Source organism: Cervus canadensis, chromosome X (assembly GCF_019320065.1).
Source record: "Cervus canadensis isolate Bull #8, Minnesota chromosome X, ASM1932006v1, whole genome shotgun sequence".
NCBI classification, from domain to species: Eukaryota; Metazoa; Chordata; class Mammalia; order Artiodactyla; family Cervidae; genus Cervus; species Cervus canadensis.
The window spans coordinates 113,426,433-113,448,000 of record NC_057419.1 but is presented as its reverse complement, the minus strand read 5'-3'; the positions used below and the strand labels follow the sequence as shown (position 1 = coordinate 113,448,000).

General features: G+C 42.8%; 1 protein-coding gene across 3 annotated transcripts in view; it reads left to right on the top strand.

The window, feature by feature from the left end:
• The first annotated feature begins 725 nt into the window (after positions 1-725).
• The window catches only part of FHL1 (four and a half LIM domains 1), a 58,800-nt gene continuing 37,957 nt past the window's right edge, over positions 726-21,568 (top strand). Inside the window, exon 1 of one of the 3 annotated variants that reach the window (XM_043459653.1) lies at positions 726-864. The gene's annotated coding sequence lies outside the window, so the exon portion shown is untranslated. Of the gene's footprint in view, positions 888-947; positions 1,080-21,568 lie in introns of those variants that run through there. The other 2 variants (XM_043459654.1, XM_043459655.1) reach the window with 2 other exon arrangements.

Genomic DNA, 21,568 nt, shown 5'->3' with positions numbered 1-21,568 from the left:
GAGTGAATGAATGAGTAGCCACGTGCCGCTCTGCCATCGGTGCTTTTCCGAATGATGTAAAGCCCTCTGTATGGTGGCTTTGGGCTCATGGTTGGGGATCCTTTCCGCTCCCTCCGGCCGATTACTAAGGGGAAGGGTCGCCGGTAGGTCCTCCGGCGTCCCTCAGAACCACGGGGCTCCTGCAGTCGGGGGCCAAATCACGGTGCGCCCCGGACCCCGGCCGCTTTGCAGGGGGTGAGCAGGTTAGCAGGGGCCCCGGGTGACGCCACCTTCGCTCGACTCCCTTTGTTGCTCCCACCTCCCAGGCGCCGGCCGCGGCTGCCTGCAGTGACTCGTGACTCCCTGCCGGCCTCGAGGGCTGCGGCGCGAGGGAGGGGGGCGGGGGGCTCGGTCGCCCCCCGCCCGCCTTCCCCTCGGCCTCCCACGCCGGAGCCGGCCCGCCGGGGAAGCGCTCGCCCCCGCCTCCTCGTAGCCACCTTCCCCGCGCGCCCGCGCCTTGCAGTCGGCGGGCCGCTCCCGAGGCGGGGGCACGTGGCCGCGCGTGGTGCGTGGCGCCCCCTCCCCGCCCCGCCCCCGGCCGGGCCGGCTCCTGCGCGCGCGCCGCGCACCGCAGCCCCGCGGGCCGGGCCCCGGCTGGCGCGCGCCCCGCCCCGCCCCCGGCCAGCCGCGCCCGCCCCCGCCCCCGCGCGCGCGCGCCCTCCCTCCCCGCCTCCCCCGCGCGCCCCTCCTCTCGCGCCCCTCCCGCGCCCTACATCCAACGCCCGGCCGAGGGGGCTCAGTCCGCAGCCGCCGCCGCCGCGCCTCCGTCTGGGTGCTGGCAGCGGCCGCCGCCGAGACAGCCGCGCGGGCGAGCATCCCCAGGCAGTAAGCCCGCTTTCTCTCCGCGTGTGAGTGCATGCGTGTGTGCCTCCCGCCCCCGTGGGCCCGCGTCCCGGGGGAGCGGCTGCCCTCCTACCCAGCCGCTGCTCGCGGGCTGGCCCCCGGGGCGGGTAGCTGGGGCCTCGGGCCTCGACCGCCCGGCCCGGGGTGGGGACTGCGGGCCAGCCGGCCGCGGGGTCCCCTCCCCTGCCCTCCCGCTGGTGCGTGCCTCAGCCTCCCCTCGGTTTTCGGGCTCTCGTCGCCCGGGTGGCGGGTGGAGGGGACCGGGAGCGCCTGGAGGTGGAGGGAGCGCGAGGGAGGAGGGGGTTCTCCCCATTTTCCTCTGCGGAATGGTGGGGCGTGGGGACCGAGGGTACGGGGGCCCTGGGCTTTCTGCCTGGGGATGGAGGGCAGTAGGGGTGGGGTGAGGTAGGGGGCACCTCTCGATTCCCTCAGCGAGGATAGCTAGCTGGGGTTACGGAGAGGGGGTAAAGATGAAGTGTGGGGGTCCCCTCGGTTTTCTTGAGGATGGGGAGGACGGGAGGGAGGGAGGGGGAACCTGCCTCGGTTCGCACAACGAGGAGGGCGGGCGGGAGTGGGCCAGGGAAAGAGTAGAGGTGACGGGCTCCCAGGGTTTTCTCGTCGAAGATGCTGGGGGGTGGTTCGAGGAGTGGGGGTGGAGTGCAGAGGGAGAGAGGAGGACGCGGAGGGCCCGCTCTGGTTCTTCTCTTAGCGGGTGGCGGGGGGTGGGCGAATGGGGGTGGAGAGAGGGGGATTTCAGCTCCAGTGCGAAACCTAGAGAAGCTGGAGGAAGGTTCTGTAACACGGGTTGAGTCTTAGGAGGTGGATTTTCAAAACTGCAGGGTGTGACCTTTCCGTCTCAAAAAGCGTGAAATCCCTACGAGGTGCCGTCTGTTCTAGGCTCTGAGAGAGAGGTTTCTGCTTTCGAAGTTTCTCTTTTCTCTTCCATTCCTTGCGGCCTCTTCGCAGGCATCCAGGACTAGGTAGAGATTTGGAAATCGGCAAGGGAAGACTTGTGGTTTGTGTTCGGCGCTATATGATTTTCTGCGTTTGAGACTGTACGGGTTTCCCAGGTTTGTTTTGATTGCCCCTTACAATACAAACCCTGTACCAGCGAGACCCCTTGGGGAAAGAAAAGAACAAGGTTTATTAAGGGGATTCCAGGTTTGGTTTTTGAATTTCCTGAAGTGCGAGAGATACGTCGTTGTAGTATTTTCCTTGGCTTTCAGAAGACGTAGAAATAGAATTAAACGTACGTCTTTGCTGGAAGTCCCCTGTATTCATTTAAATTATTCCATCGGGATTGTCTGAGCCCCCTTTGATTTGAATTTGGAGTAGAGCCAGTTTTCCTAATTGGAGCCATCATTTTGTAATTGCCCGTAATTCTTCCCTGGGTTATCAAATCTATGGCAAGCTTATAGAGCAGCAGGAATAATTTTTTTTTCGTTATCTTGATTAAGACAGTTTTAATGTAAATTTTATGTTGTTCCTTGGAAATGTGAACATTTGCAGGATAGCATACATTTAAATTATGAGCCCCTTGGAATTTTGCGAAGCCTTTTCCTCCCCAGCTCATCTCCAGGAACACAACAGAATCTTCCCCATTCTTTACACTGAGGAAGCAAGGGCTTCTGGGATGGTTGCTTTGCTTTTGGAAACTCATGCTTATATTTGTTTAGGAAGAATACGTATTGAAAAGGCTCAGGCCTTTAATGTGGTGAGGCTATATGTGCTTTCCCATTCTGGTTACATAAGGTTCCAATCTAGTATTTACCTTTAGTCTTTAAAAATGCTTATTTAACATTTTTAAGAGTAAATATAATCTTTATGCAACAGGAAACTGGTCAGATATACCATGATTTGTGCAAGCCACCTACCAATAAGTATATAGTCTTAAGACTACCATACAGATTCTGTAACTATATCTGGTTTTTGAAATTCTGAGCTACCATTCCCATATTGAATTTTTGGAGAACGGAAACATTTTTTTTCAACCAAGTCTAGATTTTTGAGTGAAAGTTTAAAAAACTGGTATATGATTTAAATTGGTAAAATTCCCCTTATATGATACCAGGAAATTGAAGCTAACTTAATGTGTCCAACTAATGGACCACTTAAACAAGATAATTTATTTGTGTACTGGAAATGATAAACTGGAAATGTTTTAAGTGGAAATAGAGGTTTTGGTCTCAAAGATGGACGAGAGTACATTTAAATGAACACTATTGTTTGCACCATTTCTAATGTTAATGTGATATCCAATTCTATACACTGGTCAATGATCTAAAACTAATACATTAAATGTGCAGTTTAAATCTGGTATTTTCTCATGCAAATAAAATGCTGGGAGTGGTGAAATTTTTTACAGAGAGAAGCATGTGATGGTGGTGGGCCCTAGAATTTCTCTAGACAAAATGAGTAAATGAAGTGTCTTTTATCCAGCTTTTTGAGAATGTGGTGTTTGCCCTGCAGGACTGGAGAAGGAGAGAAAAAAAGTAAACTTCAAAAATTAACAAAAATATGGTCAGATATCTTTCTAAATATTTTTTTACACTTATTTGGCTTAGTTGTGATATGCAGGATCTTTCGTTGCTGCTCTCAGGCTGAGTTCTTCCTGACTAGGGATCTAACCATGGCTCCTGCATTGCAAGGCGGATTCCTAACTACTGGACAACCCGGGAAGTTTCTCTAAATATTCTTTAAATTTTTGCTTATATCCATTTGTAAATCAAGCCTCCAAATTAATTTAAGACCTTGACTCTCACCTCTATAAAGTTTTGACCTTAAAGAAAAAAAAGAGCTGTTCACTGAAGGATGGCCGTTAACCTCCTGAGGCTGACCCAGCCCTGTTTTCCTGCTTCCCACCTCCGGCTTCCCTTCTTTCCCTCTTGTGCCAACTTTTATGACCTTGTGGGAGTTGAACAAATGTTCATGCTTGCTTGAACTCTAGTCCTTATCTATTTGGCTGCTATCCCCAACTTTTACCTACAAAATTTTTTTTGGTTAATTGAACTTTCCAGTTGTTTGGGTTTGGAGTAAAAGGGAGTAGACTATAATTATTTTCTCTTAAAAGATCTTTTCTTTCAGCTCCTGTTGGACAAGAGCAAAGAAAGGTTTTGTTTTTTTTTTTTTTTTGTCAACAGAGTACTTAATTAAGCAGACTATATGGCCATTTATTTATTCAACCAACATTTGCTGAGTTACTGCCTCTGTTGGAGGCTCTGTGCTAGGTACTCTGTGCTAGATGCACAGTGGATAAGAAATGGCTCCTGCTTTCCGGTGCAGTTATTAAAATGAAAAATAGACAGTGCAGTCATTGTGAATAATCGAGAGTTGTCCAGAGTCTTTTGGACTGGACAGTAAACATGCTACAGCCCTGCAAACAGGGAAGCCATTTTTTCTGGGGTATTTAGTCACTGCATAAATTCCATTTCACCTTCCCAACGAAGACATAGTCTGTCAGTTTGGGTAATATGATTTATAAGTCATCTTAAGGTTAATGGCCTTTTAAATTTTTTATGTAATTAGGACATAGCAGATGTCTTGATTTTTAAAGTCCAACATTTTATATGACCGTATAGAGTAGTGGGGCTTCCCAGGAGGTGCTAGTGGTAAAGAACCCGCCTGCTAGGGCAGGAGACGTAAGAGTCATGGGTTTGATCCCTGGATTGGGAAGATCTCCTGGTGGAGGGCCTGGCAGTCAACTCCAGTATTCTTGCCTGGAGAATCCCATGGACAGAGGAGCCTGGTGGACTACAGTCCATAGAGTCGAAAAGAGTCGGACATGACAAAAGTGACTTGGCATGCACGTACAGAGTAGTGAAAACACAAACAGGCCAGCATTCTTTCCTGTGACTTAAAGCAGCTTCTGACAGCAAATTGGGCCAAAAAATTTATTTTTCTATGGTCAACTTTGAATTATGGATACCAATGAATGATGGAGCATGGAGGAGTAGATAAAACTAAATGAGTGTGTGAGTAAAACTTTTGTCCTCCTGCGGGGCTGCCTCCCAAGTTTTTGAGAGTTCCCATCTGCGGGTAGTTCTAGACCAGTGATTTTGAACTGGGGCACTTTTGCCCCCTAGGGGACATTGAACAGTGTCTGGAAAGAGTTTCGGTGGTCACAGCTTTGGGTATGTCTAGTGGGTAGAGATCAGGCAAGAGGCTTAAACATTCTATGATGCACGGGGCAGCCCCCCACAACAGAGAATCACCTGACCCCAATTGTGAACAGTGCTGAGGTTGATGTAATTTCCTGTATGAAACGCAGTAAAACGTAATCTTAGGAGAGAACACTAACAGTGTCTTGATGTGAATAAGGAGTTGGCTGAGCTTACTTTACTAGTCTTAAGAGTGACTAGTTCCTGAACATCAATCCAAATAATTAAGACTGATAAAAGCTATCATTTATGGTACTTAACCCTGTGCCAGGCCCCTGTATATGTTGTATAGTCACTTCAGTTTTTAAATGAAGAACCAGGCTCAGAGAGGTTATTTGCCTTCGGTCTCACAGCTGGTCACGGTTAGACAGAGACACCAAAATTAAGATTGTCTTACTACTCCTCAGAAGTTCATGGTTTTGAGCACAACATCATACTGTCTCCCTTGTGGTGTGCTCCATTCAAAATCTTACTTAAAATCAAAATTACTGTATGTCCTATATACCATTGAGTTTGCTGAAGAGTAATTAAAACTATGAATGTTAAATTTGGTCATATAGAAGTATGGGGAGAGAGAGAACTGACATTACTTGAAGGCCTACTATACCTCTAGAAAATATGTGAGGGACTTCCTTGGTGGTCCAGCGGTTGAGAATCTGCCTTGTGTAGTGCAAGGGATGCAGGTTCAATCCCTGGTTGGGGAACTAAGATCCCACATGAGGCAACTAAGCCCTCATGCCACAGTGAATATCCTGCGTGATGCAACTAAGTCCTGAGGTAGCCAAATAATTTAATTTTTAAAAAAAGAAAAGGTGAATTGAATTTATACCCATTATGTAATTTGATTCTGACAGCAACTGTGCAAAGTGGTTATCGGATGAAGTTGGTTAAGTACACAACTAATAAGCGGCAGAGTTGGGATTTGAACTTCAGTCCTGTAACTAAGCCATTGTCCCTTGCTGCGTTCTCTGAAGCTTGGGTTGCTGAAGGGGGTGAGGGAAGGAGCCTACTGCAGAGAGGTGAGTGAGTAGTCCTAGGTAAAAAGTCCTTTCAGGGTTAATGTGTTGTAGAAATGGATTACATCCAGGCAGAGAGTGGAGAGGTGAACTACTATACCTTCTTCAACTGAGGAGAATGAAGTTCAATAGGAGGTTTGTTCTAGAGTTCTACCCAAACTGAAACTGCAGTTGTCATTTTGGAGGATTTTGTAGTCTGTCTACTGTGAAATTTTTAAACACTGTTTTTATAATGGTGAAACTAGAAGTTACCTAATTGCATGTATATCCTTTCCATGGCTTACTTTCTGCCTTTTTTGAACTGTTGTATAGAACTTAACAATGACAGTATTTAGTTTTGTAGTCTTTGTACACAATTTAAACATTTGTTTTTGCTGTGGACATTGTTTTTACAATAAGCGTCATCAAATTCATACTTGTGTTTTCCATATGGGGGTGTGTGTTTTGTTTTGACAGCTAAATATTTATTTTAACTTTAGATGTGTTGTGTTTTAGAGCATAAAAAGAGGAAAAATAAAAACCAGCCCGATAGCAACCATATTTTGTCCGGCAAGCTTTGTGTGTGTGTGGGGGGGTGGTGTAGAAGAAGTACCTCATGTTTCATTTCGTTTACTTTAAAGGCATTTTAACCATGACTCTCAAAGGCCAGGATGCTGGAGGAAAAAAAAGAGAAAGATTATCTAGATAAAATGTACGTTTTGATTTCCACATAAAACTGTGAGGCATAGATTCTGATTATAGTAATAATATCCTGATTCTGACTATAGCAATCAGCCACTTGAGTAATCAACCACTATATGTGGACATGTTTTGTGATGCTGCCTGATTTTGTTACCCCTTCCCCCAGGATTTTTTTTTGTTTTTATTTTTTAAATATTTATTTATTTACTCATTTACTTTTGGCTGCGTTGGGTCTTAGTTGCAACATGTGAGATCTTCCTTGCAGAACACAGGTTTCTTTCTAATTGCAGCACACAGGCTCCATAGAGGGCTCTGTAGTTTGTGGCACATGGGCTTAGTTGCCTCATAGTGTGTGGGATCTTAGTTCCCCAATCAGGGATCGAACCCGTGACCCCTGCATTGGAAGGTGGATTCTTAACCACTGGACCAACAAGGAAGTTCCCTCCCCCAGGATTTTAGAGTGGACTTGAGAAATCTGGTAAAACTTGCAAGAACACATTAATCATTTTGAAAATCTATTTTTAAAATAAGAACGGCACTTTTTCATTGTGGGGAAATTCAGAAAATACAGACAAGCCTAAAGAAAATAAAAATCAGTTATAATCCACCATCCCAAAATTAGTGATAGTGTTTTGAATATCTTTTTTAAATGCAGTGGGTTTTTTTAATTTTTTAATTTATTTTTTTCAGTTATTTTTATTAGTTGGAGGCTAATTACTTTACAATATTGTAGTGGTTTTTGTCATACATTGACATGAATCAGCCATGGATTTACATGTATTCCCCATCCTGATCCCCCCTCCCACCTCCCTCTCCACCCGATTCCTCTGGGTCTCCCCAGTGCACCAGATGCAGTGATTTTTTTTTAATGGTGGATCCAAGTCCATTGCAGAATCTCCAGTTTATAAGTGTAGTCTTAGGTTTTTTAAAAATTTTACCAAAAAAATCTGAATTACTGTTGCATCTCTAGATGGAAGTTGTGGTCATGAAGAGTGAAATGGGAATGCCATCCAAGAGTTAGAGAAGGATCATGTGGCCTCCTCCTGTAAGCTCCTTAAAATACCTCCTCCTCCAATTTGAGTAGGAGAATTTCAGCTAGTGGGCTGTCAGGATCCACCTCCCTTTGTTTTACAGATGAGAAAACTGAGGCTCAAAGAGGCCAAGCGCATGGTCCAAGGTTGTATGATGTGTTAATGTCAGAGTTCCAATTTGAAGTTTTAGGTCCTCCATATGTAGGTAAGTTTGAATTTCCTAATTAATAACTCTTCAAAGCCAGAACTTTCTGTTGGCCTGTCTCTCAAAAGAATACGTTATTATGGTGAAAGTATGTTAACTATATAGTAAAGGATACCAAAAAGGCAATGGTTTTCCTAATTTCAGAAAATTATCAAAACAGTTGTTTGCAGGAGTTTATCATGTTATTTGCTTTATTGAAATTGAACATTAGTGGTGGGAATCCTCTTCTGAGCAGCTAGCCTTTAATTTCTTTTGGTCTCGGAGGTAAGGACAAGTACCACAGCCTATGGAATATGCCCAGAATCACAGAAATGCAGCAGCAACTTTATAAGAGTCTTTACATATACTAGCCTGGAAGGCCCAAATTGGAGCCATTGCTGCATAAGTTTCCTTTGCCTTTATAAAATGAGATGTCTTTAAATTGTGGGGAAAAAATTTTAAAGATGTATTTGCAAAAAACAAACAAACAAAAAAGATGTATTTGCTTCCAAACTTAGGAAGTTCAGTTGCAGCAAATGCACATGTGCAAGCGCCCACATGTGCAAATGTTGTTTTAAATCTAGCACCGTTAAAAAAATAAATTCTTCAACTTTCCTCCCTTTCTTTCTTGGCCGTCTTTGTTCTTTCTGTAGCTGTGTGGGTCATTCTCTTCATATCTCCTTTGACTGAATGTCTATTTTACTCTGAGGGTGACTTTTCTTTTTCTTTTTGGCGGGGGAGGGGTCCAATGGACTCTGCCCACTTGCCTTTTTTCCAGGCTCTTGGAGTCCTCATCAAGTTCTTCTGCCGCTGTGTCTTCCTCTTCCCTCGTTTGCCAGTATTACAGTTAGCCCACCATGGACCAGGTCTGTTTTTCAGCCTAGGATAGGCAGGGAAGCTGCTCTCCAGAGCAGGTGTGTGGTGAGATCCGGTGTCGCTTGATACAGAAATGTCACTGCTAGAAGAGAATTCAACAAAGTACATCCGGTGATTACATAGGCTGCGTACACATGTAAACCTTTAACACAAAATCATCCCTTCTCCGTGGCCAGGGGCCCAACCAATGCTAAAGCTACGTGGAATAATGATTATGGATACTCCCTGCCAAGGGCTTACTATGTGAACAAATGAGAAAATTGTACCCTTGCCTAGGGGTGTGTTCTGAAGTAGTTTTTGCTCCTGTTCCTCATTATTGCCTGCTAATGAGTATGTATATTGTCAGTGAGCTGCCAGCTCTTCCCAGCTTCCTGCAGTACGCTGTATTTCTCTTCTGAAAATGGGTTTTCCTCTGTATTTAAATCAAGGAGATTTGCTTGCATTTTATTTTGGGAGTCCTCTAGGTGTAAAATACACAGATAAAAGATACATGTGTACTGGCTTTGTAAGTGCAATGAAACCTAGAAAAAGAAAAGAGCTATCAAAATAAGTCGTGGTTGCCAGCATTCTACTTTCTGTAGGTTTTATTTACCCACCTGAAAACTCTGGCTCTTACAAATGTTCAGGACATAGTCCACAGTAGATGTTCTAATCACAAGAATTTGCAAAATTCACAAAATTCTAAACATGCTTTTCAGTACTAAAGACATGATAGCTGGCAATGAAGAGATTTTATTGTCAAGGTTGTATTGATAAGGATGTTACAAAAGTTAATTTCTGTACTCAACAAGTTTTGTTATTCACTTTCAGTTTTAGAGTGCAGATAAGGCTGCTTGGCATCTGTCAGATTAAAAATGTGTGATTTATTAAGAAGACATTAAGGATTGGTTTTTCAGTGGATCTCTGTCAGGTCTACTATTAGACTTTATTCTTGTTTGGGAAGCTGATTGCCAGCATCTGTGTATAGACATAATTAATCATTTGCACTTCTTGTGACCAGGTGAACTGAAGTAACAGGTGTCCCCCCAGGTTGCCGAGACTAAAAAGTACATATAGGCACACAGACACATAAATTCCAAAAAATTTTTATATCACTAAACCATAGTGGTGAATTTAGACATTTGAATTAACAAAATTTTGTTTTTCAACAGTTTGTAAGAAGCACCCTGTAAATAATGATAGCTTCAAATACTTACATTGTTTTTTTTAAAAATATCGTCAGTCAGATGGTTTCTAGATGCTGAGGAGACACTGAGTTCCTTGTCAAAGATTCTACATCTCCAAATACCAGGGTCAGTTCAGATTTTCAAATTCTGGACCCTTCCCTTCTGGGCCACAAGATGCAAAAATTTCCAGTGTAGTAAGCACATGTAACCACACTAAGGAAAAGAAATGAAGCAGCCAAGCTAATCGGAGGTAAAAGTTTATACTTGCATCTACAGATAAAACAGTTGGCCTTTGTTGGAGCCACTTTTTAAATATCAACTTCCCCCAATTTATTAAAGAATAACATACATAATTGTATGTATTTACAGGTGTAGTGTGGTACAATAAATTAAGTACAATAAATCTGTCATAAATTATAATAGATAAATTAGGAGTTTAGGATAAACATGTACACACTACTATATACAAAGTAGACAACAAGGACCTACTGTATAACAGGGAACTATATTCCATATCTTGTAATAACCTCTAATGGAAAAGAATCTGAAAAAGAATAGATATATGTATATAACTGAATCACTTTTCTGTACACCTGAAAACATTGTAAATTTTAAAACATTGTAAATGAACTATACTTCAATTTAAAAATGATTAAAATAATATGAAAAAAGAAAAAAGGAAGTGTACAATGTGATGGTTTGATATACATATGCATTGTGGAATGATTATCAAGATAATCTGATACCTACTCTATCGAGTGTAATTTATGTACAGTAAACTACATCCAGTTAAGGCATACGGGTTGCAGCAGAGGTATACACCCGTGAGGCTACTGCCACTCTGGGGATGTGGAATATTTGGGGCACTCACTCCCCCTCCATGCTTCCTTTCGCTTCTTTTTTTGCAGCACATTCTTCCCTTGCCCCAGTCCCCAGGCCACTGCTGATCTGCTTTTGTGTAAAAGCTGCTTTCTAAACTTAGATTTGAAAAGTTTGTGGATCTTTCTTGATCCAAAGACCAGATATAAATCTAAAATGCTGTTTTCTTCTCTGTATTTGAGATAAAATAATATTACAGGGAGATTCCAGGTTTGACTTTCTAGAATCTTTTCCTGATTGCTTAAAGATGTGTACTTAAGAATTTTGTCTGTGAGTAAACTACAGCCTCCTTATTAAATAGTCTCACTACATACTTGGATTGAAGGGAGATTGAAACCAAGAGAGAAACAATTCTAATAAAATGGAAAAGTGGTATGTGTTCTGAAATAGGTAGTGACATGTCAGATCCCTCAAGGATAGGACACATAATGTGATTTGAATCTTGCTTCATACTTTTTCATAGATTAAGACTGAAAGCAATGAGAACAAATGTTTTACATCTGTAGATCTATACATCCAGCTAGTGTGTATTTCATTATACAATCATTATTCAGGAATAACCCTATCCCCTGAGGCTTCCAAAAGATTTGAAATGGTTTCAGGGGGAATTTAAAGTGGATGGAAGGTATACCATCTTTACACACTAGTGCAAAGCCAGCTTTTCACATGCTGACTGTTGCTTTCCCATTGATACATTCAGTTGAACGAATGATTAGACAGTCGAAGGGCTATAGTACAGATAGGGGCTTCCCAGGTGGCGCTAGTGGTAAAGAAACTGCCTGCCAGTGCGGGAGACATAAGAGACACTGGTTCGATCTCTGGGTCAGAAAGATCTGGAGGAGGAAATGGCAACCCATTCCAGTATTCTTGCCTGGAGAATCCCCATGGACAGAGGAACTTGGTGGGCTACAGTCCATGGGGTGCAAGGAGTCGGACAACTGAGCACATACACACATACACACAGTATTGAGATGCAGTTTCTCCCTTCCTCACTCACTCCCTCAAAATAATCCATGTCACCGTAATTTGTGTCTAACAAGCTTTCCTTTCCATTGCTGTTGCTTTGTCCTGCATCTAGTCTCCATCTGACGCTCTTGATTTCAACTGTTTCTGCCCTTCTTTGCTTTTCTTTCCCAGTTTTCTTCTTCCTCCTCTTGTCTGTCTCCTGATACTACTTCTCTCACGCTGCTCCGCTTTCTCATGACAAAGCTGTTTTTATAAACATCTCAAGACCAAGTCAGCAGCAGACTAATTCCAACATGTCAGATGTCATCTTGGAGATTATTTTTCTTTTTGTTTTGTGGTCCAATAATTCAAACTCCTTTTAAGTTTGGGGCCATGCTGGTGGTTTGAGAGTTGTGAAGGGTTGGTTTTCAGATAAAGTTGAATATGTGGGTCTGTTACAGACAGTTGGTGAAACCATGATTCACTGAAAAGGAATGAATGATGTACATTACAATGTTTTTACAAAACTTACTTTTACAAAGCTAAAGCAATTAAAATGCTCTTGCGGTAAGGAAATTTATTGTTCCTCAAAAGGTACTGGAAAGATTTTGTTTTGTTTTTATTGGGCATGACTTGCAGCTTGTTGGATCTTAGTTCCCTGTCCCGGGACCAAACCTGGGCCCTCGGCAGTTAAAGTGTGGGAGTTTAAACCATGGGACTGCCAGGGCATTCCTGGAAAGGGTTGTTTTTTGTTTTTTTTTTTAATCCTTCAACATTAGTCAAAATCTATAGAATGCACAACACACACAGGGTGAACCCTAATGAACTATTAAGGTTAGTTAATAGTTATCAATAATGGTTCAACAACTAATATATTACAGTCATGCAGGGTATCAAAAATAGAGGAAAGTGGGAAGGGGTCTTAATGAAGGTATGTGGGAACCACTTTCTGTTCAATTCTGTAACCCTAAAACTGCTTTTAAAGTGTATATAGGTGTATAACACTGTCACTTAAGCTGTATAGCAGAGATTGGCACAACGTTGTAAATCAACTTAAAAAATTATTGCCAAAAAATATAGTTGCTTTAATAAATCTATTATTTTCACTTGAGAGTCAGAAATATAATGACTATATCAGGCACTTTTTATTATTAACTTGTAGATAAAAGCACAGTGTTTGTTTTTAAGTATGGTAACGTAAAAGTTGGACATGACTGAGTCTGAGCATAGCATATAGCGTAACATAAGAGAACGTGCTTCTCATGAGTGCTGTAAGTTGAATCATGCTGTGTTGGGCTCAGTCACTCAGTCGTGTCCGAGTCTTTATGACCCCCAGCAGGCTCCTCTGTCCATGGATTTCCCAGGCAAGTATACTGGAGTAGGTTGCCATTTCCTACTCCAGGGGATTTTTCCTGACCCAGGGATTGAACCCAGGCCTCCTGCAGGCGGATTCTTGACCACAGAGCCATGTGGAAAGTGCTTAACTTACCCCATGGGCTCCCTGAGTAGTGAGAGAGTGACCTCCTGGGAGAGCTGCCCAGTGTTGCCCACCTCTGTCAGGTGGTACAAGAGTTCCTGGGCAGGTCAGTGTGAACACGGGGTTGGAACTTTCTCTGTCTGTGGTCACTGAGGCATCATGCCATCTTTGTGGTGGAGTGGAGCCCCAGGCTTGACAAATTGCCTGCCCTACAACTCCAAGAGTCCCTTTTTGACCCTTGCGTTTGTGGTGTCACCAGCGACAGTGACAGTCGGTGAGCTCATGCCAACTCTTGGAGCCAGTATCCAGGGCAGAGTTTGATTGCTTTGGACCAAAGGTTATTGCTTGGCTTGTAGTAGCATAAATCTGACACCAAAACCTCCAGGCAGTTATTCAGCTTGGCCAACGTGACAGTAAACCTATGTGAAAAGATGAGGTCTTTTAAGGTCTTATTGTAAATGATTTCTGTATTACTGGAACTGAGTGAATATTATGAGCATCTTCAAGTATGTGTTGCTTTCTTGAGTTGGCTATATAAACAGACCCTTCTATGTAGGCATGGGTGGGTGGGGATCAGGCCTGAGAGGGACACTGAGGCTGAGGGAGGTAAGCGAACATTGGGATGGTGTTAAAGTCATTGGAAGAGAAAAAAATGACAAAGAATTAGGAATTAGAACACAAATGAGGGCAGTCATTCAAGGAATCAAGGAACAGATATCTTGGGGATGTGATTGTTCATGGAATGTGTCCATCAGCTCTGTGATGAGACCCAGGGTCAAAATCTTCATACGGTTAGGTGCAAAATTACTCATGAAGGGGGAGTTGGTTATCAAGTTCACCTGTTTAATGTATTAAATTCATTGTATATTGGAAGAATTTTTTAATGTATGGATCTGTTATATATACTTATTATTATGCCTGTTACTAGGAAAGCTTTCACATATTTTTTTCTAGATTTCAATGCTTGACTGGTTGACTGTACGTGTGGTCCTACCTCTATTGGGAGCAGCAGATTTTAATGAGAAGGGGAAAGAAGGGACAGGGAGAATCTCTCCATTGAGTCACAATCCTTGATGGAGGCTGGGGATTCCAGTTTGGCTGCCAAGGTCACGGGTTTCTGTGGGCCAGTGGTGACCCGAATGGTGGCACAAGCACTGCATTCCTTGTGGTCACTCTCACGATTGACACCAAGTTCTGCAAGCTGCCTGGATTGTATGTGCAGTTCCTGTCCATTGTAGAGGCAGCAAAAGTAATGGTCTGACCAATGCATCCTGTGTTCAGCCCACAGGTGTACACAGGCTTGGTCAGTCGAGAGGCCTGGCACAGTCTTGCTCCTCCCAGCCAGGCTGCTGGAAATAGCTGGAAGGCCTGTGGAGATGCTGTGATGATGGCAGGCAGGGCGGGTATGTGACAGGGTCTGCCCTGCTTACCCTGGATTTTTCTGTTAAGGTGCAGGGAAAGTTCAGAAAAAGTTGGGGCCTCTTGGCAGAGGCCATCAAGCCCCCAGAGCAGTATACTTTAGACTTCCCCCACTGCCAGGTTGTTAGGGCTGCACGGGCCTGGTATGTATCGGATGGAACTTGGGGTACTTGTGAAAGTTGCTGACGTACAACTTGAAAGTTGATCTGTGTCACCTCATAAGCTTATTGTCCCTTCCTCTTTTAAAACCCCTACAATTTTCCTTTTGTTGCTGTTGTTGTTTAGTCATGTCTGACTCTTTACTATCCCATGGACTGTAACCTGCCAGGCTCCTCTGCATTGACAGGCAGATTCTTTACTGCTGAACCACCTGGGAAGCCGAAATTTTCCTTTCTGTGTGTGTTATTGTCCCTGTCGCACACCCTGGCTGTGAGCATGCCGATGTGAAGGGTTTCCGCTGCAGCTAATTGATTGGAGCAGGGCTGTCCAGTTGTCAGCGCTTCAGGAAACAGTTCATAGGGTACAAAAGCCAGCTTCTAGAGTAAGACTCTGAACACTTCCTCAAATGAAATCATCAGATGTTTATTGACTGTTTATTCTGTGTGCAAGGCACTTTGCTAGATGCAGTGGAGAATATTAAAAACAAAAGGGATCTCTTCAAGCAAGGAATATCCATCCTAATTGGAGAAGCTGTTAGAGACACATTAAGGATGTGGTGGAAAGACCACTGAACTGAGGGGGAAGAGGAAGGAGTCGGGAGTGTTGAGTGCTAGCCCCAGTTCTACCAATAACCATCTGATCCCTTGGGCAAAGTGCTTCCCCTCTCGGGGTCTCAGTTTAGAAAAGGAATTGGACTGGATAATCTCTAAGACTTTCTATATAGATTGGTTCAAAAGCAAATGGGTTAAAAAGTTAAACAACAGTACAGGGTGGTAATAGAAGGATTCCAGGAGATGGTACCTTTTCTTTTGCCAAATGAAATATGCATATGATAGTTACTATTATGTGTATATGGTATATATATTTATACTATATAATTGTACTGATTACACAACTATCTTCCCTGGTGGCTCAGATGGTCAAGCATCTGCCTGCAATGCAGGAGACCCAGGTTCAGTCCCTGGCTCGGGAAGATCTCCTCGAGAAGGAAATGGCAACCCACTCCAGTACTCTTACCTGGAGAATCCCATGGATGGAGGAGCCCGGTAGGCTACAGTTCCATGGGGTTGCAAAGAGTCGGACATGACTAAGCGACTTCACTTTCACATAACTATAGACTAGTATTTATCAAAGTGGTGTCCTTGGACCAGCAGCATCAGCATTACCTGGAAGCTTGTTGAAAATGCAGATTCATGGGCCCCATTTCAGACCCACTGAATCAGAAGCACTGGGGATGCAGCTCAACACTTTGTGTTTCAGTAACCCCCTCCCCCAGGAGACTGGGACGGTTGTTCTCAAACTTGGCTGCACATTAGATTCATCTGGGGGACCATGGGGGCCACTCAGACGTTACTAGTTGCTTTGGCTTCCCAGGTGCAGCCAATTTGAGAATCTCACTGATTTAGGGAAGGTGACATGCATCAAAGCACCTCTTACTCTGCAGTGGTAACAAAGTTCGGAGGCATGGAGTCAGCCAAAGCTGAAGTTGAGTGTGGGAGGATGGGGAAAAGTAGATTTGAATATGACTGGGAGGCCTTGAGTTTCATGCTAGAAATTTGGCATTTAGATTGAAGGAGAGGAAAGTTTGGAGGAACGGGAGTGATCCGTTCAAGGTGGTACATTTGAACGGTTATTCTAGCAGCTCTATGAAGACAGGAGTGCATCCATATTAGGAAGCCTGGTGAAGTAAGTAGTCTAGGTCTAAAGTAATCATGAACCAAATTAGCATTGTAGAAATGTGATTATAAGGAAGAAAAGGTGTGAGAGCTCTTTGTAAGACAAATGGCTAGGACTCAGTGATGGCTCTGTGGGGAGAAGGCAGGGTTAGGACTAAGCCTTTGGCTCAGGAATTTCTCTCTTGTCCTGGGATAACCCGGGCCCTGCAGAGACAGCTATCAGAAGTGTCACGTTTTATGCATCTGTACTCATCCTTTGTCCCTCATTGCTTTGATTTTGGAGTTCTAATTGGGTAGGTATTCCCCAGTGAGTTATAGAAAAACACAAATCATAGTCACCCAGAAAGCTACCCATGGTCATCATGGCGGGGCGGGAGGGGGGAATCCTGTTTCTCTTGACAAAAGAATGCTTGGAGTTGTGGGAACATCGTAAACTTGGCAATGACTAATTCAAGCCTGTCAGTCAATTAAGTGAATTTTTATTCTATCGTTTGTTTTATTTGGGAACTGTTGTAATAGTCATTGAAAGGACATCAATCTTCATATTTTTATTTTTTTTAATTTTTTTTTTTTTTTTATGAGTCCCCGCCGGTCGGCCCCGGAGCTCCCGTGCTGCGACCGGCTCTCAATCTTCATATTTTTAAAACAAAAATACCATTGAACATTAGGGCAAAGGACAGGATCTTAAGGTTTTACCTTTTAACTTTAGCAAATATTTGGTGCTCCATTTTTCTTGCTGGATTTGCCATTTGTTCTTTTTTGGTGGCGCTGGTGGTGATGGGTTTTTTTTGCATTGTTCCTCATGCCTCATAATTTTAGTTTATTCTGTTATCGATGACTTGTGTATTCCTAAGTATTCTTAATGTTTTATTTGTTTTTCTACTTTTCTTTAGTCTTAAAAAGCTCATTAGCCAGCAGTTATGTAAAAGCATATGAGGAAAATACCTATAGTGTTTTTTTAACCTTTGACCCCCCCTTCACCCATTTCCCCAACCCCTGCCTCTGGCAGCCACTAATCTGTTCTTTGTATATATGAGCTTTAAAAAAAATTTTTTTAGATTGTATATATGAGAAATCATACAATATTTGTCTTTTTCTGTCTAATTTCACTTACATAATGCCCCAGAGGTCCATCCATGTTGTTGCAAGTGGCAAGATTTCCTTCTTTTTATGTCTAAGTAACATAACATTCCATTGTATATACATGTACTACGTCTTCTTTATCCATTAATCTATTGATGGGTAAGAGGGTTGTTTCCATATCTTGGCCATTGTAAGTAATGCTGCAATGAGTGGGGATGCAGATGATCTTTTTGGGCTTTTCTTTGGATAAATACCAAGAAATAGAATTGCTAGATTATAGGGTAGTTCTATTTTTAATTTTTAGAGGAACCTCCATACTGTTTTCTGTAGTGGCTGCACCAGCTTACATGCCCGCCAACAGTGTAAGCATGTTCCTTTTTTTCTACATCCTTGCCAACGCTTGTTATTTGTAGTGTTTAGATAATAGCCATTCTGTGGGTGTGAGGTGATTTTGTGGTTTTGGTTCACATTTCCCTGATGTTGAACCAGGGAAATTAGTGATGTTGAAGCATCGTTTCGTGTACCTGTTGGCCATGTGTTTGTGTTCTTTGGGAAAATGTCTATTCACTTCCACTGCCCATTTGTTAATTGGATTATTTATTTTGCTATTGAGTTGTATGAGTTCTTTGTATATTTTGGATACTAGTTCCTTATCAGATATATGATTTGCAATATTTTTCTCTCATTCCATAGGTTGCCTTTTCACTTTGTTGATCATTTTCTTTTCTGCACAGACGCTTTTTTATTTTATGTAGTCCCACTTGATTATTTTTGCTTTTGTTGCAAATTTTAGTATGCCAATTAAAAAGGAGTGAATATATTTTTATTTCTTATCCACCCTCTGTGACCAAAAATTCTGTAAATTTGCATCCAGAAATGGCCTATCGAAAGAGCTCCTTAGTGCTTATTTGGGGCCTGGTGGACACACTGCTTACTTTTCCTCCTTTTATTAGTATACAGGTTGTGCCGTATCTGGAAGGAAAGACCTTTTATTACTAGTTGGAAACCAGTACAAGCAAATTCGATATTTAAAAAGGTTCCATATATTCCAATGCAATATTTTTAAATGGCTTACTACTCTAACTTTGGAAAAGTTGTGCATAAAAGTATAAGGATGAATCTAGAAGGATCACAACTTAAAATTTGTAGTACATCTAATAGATATCGTTTAAAAATATAATCTCTCTTTTGCCAGGTTGAATAAAGATAAAACCTTTCTCTTTCCAATTATCTGAAGAATATTATCTCATATAAAGTAAATGTAGAAACTTGTGTGGAATAGATAATCTTCCAGACATAGAGTATATTATACTCAATCTAAGGACACAAAATTGGATTTTATTTTATTTCTATAACATAATATTCTTTTGGTTTTTGTTTATGTATTAAGTTAATGTGTTGGTAAAGATTTGATTATGATGTTGTAGATCTTGATTATGTTGAAATTATTAAAATGAGACATCTTTTATCCTGTTTATTTATACCAATAAGTAATTTTACTGGGTAAGAGCCGCTTTATCAGTTCTTCTGCTAAAGGAAAGAAGCCACTGGCCATCTCATTTGTATTTCTTATTGCATATAATGGAAACATTTCAAATGTGTTTTAGACGTGCATATGCTGATGTCTTGACAACCATAGCAGTGTAAGCATTTGAATCAAAGCAGGATAAATAAGCCTAAGCTGCTGCCTGATACCATCACAAGCGTACCTAATTAAGAAGTATTTGGGGTTCACTGCTCTTTGGTTTCTAAGGTAGAGAATATTTGGAAGGATATGATTAAGGAATGGTTACCATGACAATTGCATTCAGAGAATTTAGAGGAGACAATGATTCTATGGAGCTCATCCATTTTGACTGATTCAACTGGTCTTTAGGTTCAGACAGCTGCTGTTTCTGGATCTTATGTTTCCATATAATTCACTCAGGTGATTGGTGATTTGGGGATCATTTAGGCTTGGCTGTCCATAGTGATAGGATCGTCAGTGTCTGTGACCAAAATACCCTTGTTAAACCTGAAGGAGAATGATTGTGTATGTTGAATGTCGCTAGAATGTAGCTTCTGGCTTCTGGAATAACATAAATAGTTTGTCTAACTTCACTTATTAATTCTGTCAGGGTGGGATAAGATTAACGTGATTTATTTGAAAGCATGACTGACCCTAAAGTGTTTGGGTTTTATTTTGGATTACTTTGCTGTCATCACATTTTACCCAGTATATTTGGCTGCTGTCCTGTTTTTACTCTTTGACTTGTGTAATATCATCAACACAATTTATGTTATGTCTGGTCAGAGCCACAGTTGCAACTGCAGATTGAGAAGTATACACAACACTATTGCCATGAGTGCCTTTATCCCCCCAACCCCAACTAAATGTTCAGTGGGACGCACTAGCTCTGACAATAAAGTGAAATGGAGATACAGATGCTGTTAAAATCTTGCTGTGTGTTTTTATCTTTCTTTGTGGGGTAGTTCTTGATGGTGAAACCATGAACTCTGCAACCCAAGACTCCTCTGGCAGGGGACCAAGTTGGACCCTGGTGCGGAGAGTTCTGTCTGCTCAGCCTTTGGGCCTTTCTCTCTACTGCCCTCTGGAGGGTGTCAGGGAACATTAACACTCAAGGACTCAAGGAGAGCCGGTGACTTGGTGTGGTTACTAGAAAACAAGTTCTCTGGCCTCCCCTGGCCCCACCAGGCTCCTCAGAGCCTGAGCTTGTAGAGGTGGGGAGCAGACAGAGAGAAGGCAGGGAAGGTACTGGCAGTGTTGGGATCTTAGGGAGGAAGCTATTCTGGTTGTTTAGAGAATGGGATTCCTTCAAATAGAGCCCACTACATATCGAATCTATCTCTAGGAAAAATTAGTTCCAACAAGGTGAGTAAAATGGACTAGTATCATAAGGCTAGACTGTGATGGATTCAGATTCAAAGTTTATGTTGGGTTGGATCTAAGTAGGGGTATACTTGGGGCCAACTGTCAGTGGAAGCATATGGATTTATTATCCGAGTTTGATAACATTTCACTCTCTCCCTGCTGTAATCATCACGATAATGATATATCTGATGTTCACTGAGTACCTTGTATGAGGGAGGCCCTGGTTAAGTGCATTACATGCCCTGCCATCTTGCCAGCGTGCAGTCTGTCTGTGAGGTCACTTACCATTATGAGGTTCCCAGAGGTTGCACAGCTGATATGAGGCGGGGCCAGCACATGAACCCAGGCAGTCTGACTCCGGCCCCCTTGCTGTGAACAGCTGTGCCATGCTGCATTCTTCCCACAGCTGCATAAAAGGGCGTGGCACCTTTTAGAAACAGTGAGTTCCGTATGATTGGGGTGCGGGTGGTGGGAGATGAGGCTGAGCCAAGCCTTCTGTATATACACACCATGCCAAGTCGTGGGAGGTAGAAAAGAAATCAGGGATTCCTGTCCCTGTCACCAAGAAACTTAAAGTCCTGTAAGACAAATGAGGTAGAACATGGAACCAGTGAGACTTTGTTCATATGCTAGAACAAGAAAATATTGTCTCTCCTTAAGTGTAAGTGGGAAGGGGACTAGAAGGCATTTCTTTGGAGTCAGTCAGGGGCCTTTCTCTCTACTGCCCTCTGGAGGGTGTCAGGGAACATTAACACTCAAGGACTCAAGGAGAGCCGGTGACTTGGTGTGGTTACTAGAAAACAAGTTCTCTGGCCTCCCCTGGCCCCACCAGGCTCCTCAGAGCCTGAGCTTGTAGAGGTGGGGAGCAGACAGAGAGAAGGCAGGGAAGGTACTGGCAGTGTTGGGATCTTAGGGAGGAAGCTATTCTGGTTGTTTAGAGAATGGGATTCCTTCAAATAGAGCCCACTACATATCGAATCTATCTCTAGGAAAAATTAGTTCCAACAAGGTGAGTAAAATGGACTAGTATCATAAGGCTAGACTGTGATGGATTCAGATTCAAAG